This window comes from Callorhinus ursinus, unplaced genomic scaffold (assembly GCF_003265705.2).
Source record: "Callorhinus ursinus isolate GAN/ISIS: 27379988/994484 unplaced genomic scaffold, GSC_fseal_2.0 scaffold3, whole genome shotgun sequence".
Lineage (NCBI taxonomy): Eukaryota > Metazoa > Chordata > Mammalia > Carnivora > Otariidae > Callorhinus > Callorhinus ursinus.
Window position 1 is genome coordinate 44,414,315 of NW_027397065.1, and position 3,088 is coordinate 44,417,402.

The 3,088-nt window shown below is 41.2% G+C and overlaps 1 non-coding gene across 1 annotated transcript; it reads right to left on the reverse strand.

Moving 5' to 3' along the window:
• Positions 1-2,346: 2,346 nt before the first annotated feature.
• Positions 2,347-2,454, reverse strand: LOC112820481 (U6 spliceosomal RNA). The gene has a single exon (XR_003207152.1). It is a non-coding gene; the product is annotated as a U6 spliceosomal RNA (small nuclear RNA).
• Positions 2,455-3,088: the final 634 nt, after the last annotated feature.

Sequence of the window (3,088 nt, forward strand, 5' to 3'; positions counted from 1 at the left end):
AAAAGAGACCTAAAAAGCATATCAAGTTAAAAAGTATATGGGAAAGACTAAACTGTGGGGTTTAGGGGTGCACAGTTGAGTGATAAAACCATAAATAAATGCAAAGAAGTGGTTATTATAAAGGTCACGATGGTGACCTTCAGGAGGTAGAAAGGGATTGTGTTAGGATGAGGCATGTGGAGGGGATATAGGGCTGGCTATATCTATTAGAAATAGAAATCTATTTCTTGATTTTGGTGGTAGTTATAATGGTGTTCACTGTATAATAATTCACTAAGCCACACATTTGTTTGGTTTGGTTTTCTGTGTCTGTTTTTAATTTTACAATAAAAATATTTTTTTTAAAAAAAAAAGAAATTAACTGTAGTGGTTATTTGTATTCTTTCTCTCTGGGTTAACTATTTGGTCATGATGAATTAAGAAGCTCTCCCCAAAGCAAGGGCTCTGATTTCTGAAGGAACTAGGACATAACTAGTGTCCAGCTAAGATCATTGAATTAAGCATTTAGGAGAGCTCATTAAACTCGTGTTGCCTGAAATCAGTGAATCAGTGAGTCAATAGATAATGCGAACACTCCATACTCAAAGTCAATCTGCAGACTTCTACTAGATGCCTCTTCCTGGCTAGAAAAATGTTTTGGAGATCTTTATTACCTGTAGGAAATGCTTATGCTTCCCAGCTTCACATTCCAGCCTCTTTTCCAGAAATCAGTCTCAACCAACATTTCCAATCTTACCACAGGTACTTCCTCAAATGCTCTACTACAGCCAAACAGGTCTACTTTTAGAATTCTATCTCCTAAATTTTCCCATTTCCCCTGTCTTCTCTGGTAGCTTTAGCCTTTCTTTCTATTCACATAAACTCTACTCATCCTTCAAGGCCTGGCTTTATTCCCATAACTTCTCTAAAGTCAGTCCTTATTACTCTGCCCCATTGTGCTGCTTCTTTGAGTCTCAACAATGTCTATTATCACTCTTGGACACTTAGCCCTTGCATGCACTAGTATTATGAGAGAACTTTTTATCTTTTTTACTTGTTGTGGGCCTGCAATACACTCTAAATTTCTTAAGTCTGGAACTGTGACTCACACTTCTTAAAATTATTAAAGAAAGTCTACCATCATATTTTGTGCATCTCCAATCAGTATTTGCCAATTGACTGGTAAGGTAGGTGGATGGATGAATGGATGGATAGGTAGAAGAACGGATCAAGTTATCATACATATGAGAGTATTCAGTGTGTACTGACAGACATAAGACAGATAAGTTTATATATTCAATAGGGATAGAATTATGGGGGTCTATTGACTGCAAGGGGTCTCTGGTCAACTACAGGCAGTTACAGATGTTGAGTACTTGGAGATTGAAATGCTAAAATGAAAAAAGAGGACACTGAGAGTAAATGGAAGAAGCTACTAATAAAGTTTCTTTCACTCACAGCTTTGTCCACATCTAGACCCATCTGTGTCAGATCATGCACTTAAATACTGAAACTTCCAGCAAAAATTTCAAGAGTCCCATTCCATATACTTTTTTCTTTTTTTTAAGATTTTACTTATTTATCTGACAGAGAGAGACACAGTGAGAGAGGGAACACAAACAGAGGGAGCCGGAGAGGGAGAGGGAGAAACAGTCTTCCCACTGAGCAGGGAGCCCGATGTAGGGCTCGATCCCAGGACCCTGGGATCATGACCTGAGCAGAAGGCAGATGCCCAACGACTGAGCCACCCAGGCGCCCCTCCATATACTTTTTTAAAAAGTCTTTACAAAATCACTTATGGCAAGTTTGGGGGTGAACAGGACTATGGATTGGGTTGAGCAAGAGCTCTTTTTGGCCTAAAATCTAGGTATGAATGATTACCATGAAAAACTAGAGGCCCAATCCTTCGCTTATGATGGTGACTCCTGCATAAAGAAGAAAGGTAAGGTCCCCGGTATGTGTCAGCTGTCCCAGAGAACTCTGAGCTATGAAAAAAATCCTTGTCCTGGTCAGAAGGCTGGGTAGCTGAGTGGGCAAAGTATCTGCCACCTGCTCCTTCTGGTTCCCTCCCTCCAGCTAACCACAGACCTGCCCTCCTTTTGAAGGAATGGCTCCAGGGAAAAATCTTCAAGGACAGACAGATTGAAAGGAATAAATGAATTGGAGTCTATGAGCTAAGATGTAAGCAAATATAAATAAACAGAATTAGATATGGAAAGAATGGAAACCTCCAGAGCCAACAAACTTCTTTCCCCTCATGCCCAGGCATTTTCCCTTCAAGAAAGCCAGGAAAGAAGTGAGAGGTTCTAACATGGATTGAATGCCTCCCGTGTAATGAGAGCTGTTCTAGCTGCTTTCAAACGCGCAATATTATTTAATCCTCCCCCTCAATTTGCATGTCATCTTTGCACATGGCCCATGCTAATCTCTTCTGTATCATTCCAATTTTAGTATATGTGCTGCCAAAGGGAGCACCCCCCCCAACTTCAAGGAAAGGGCTACCTTCCATGTTTTACTGAAGATGTGAACCAAGATTCAAAGCAATCAAGAGACTTGGCCAAGGCCACACATTTAGAAAGTATAAAAACCAGGATTCAAAATTATGTTTATTTTCCTCCAAACCCTGCCCACTACACCCCTAGTGGAAACAGAATTATAGCATGCTGTAACTGAAAGATGGTCTCACCATCATCTCCATTTCACAGATGAAGAAACTAAGGCCAACAAGTAGAAGCAACTTGCTCAGGTCACATGACCAACTTGTAATAGGTTCTCAGCAGTAGCCCAGGCCTTCTGATTTCCAAGTAGGAGCTTGCATTACTTGTAACCTCCAAGGTCCTACAAGAATGGCACACTCAAATGGGGGCATTAGAAGAGAGCTTAATGAAGGAACTGTTAAATGCAAGGACATATTTAAAGGAAGCCAACAAAGGATGATGAAGCAATCCAAGTGTAGCAGCTATAAGGGGGCCGTGAATACCCCTGTGCCTGAATGGACAAGGCCAGTGCCCTGAACTGACTCTGACCTTTGGTAGAGAAAGGCACTGGCAGCCTGCAGCCTGGCAGGGAGGGAATCTAGGCCATAAGGCTCTGCCCTCTCTCTATCTTT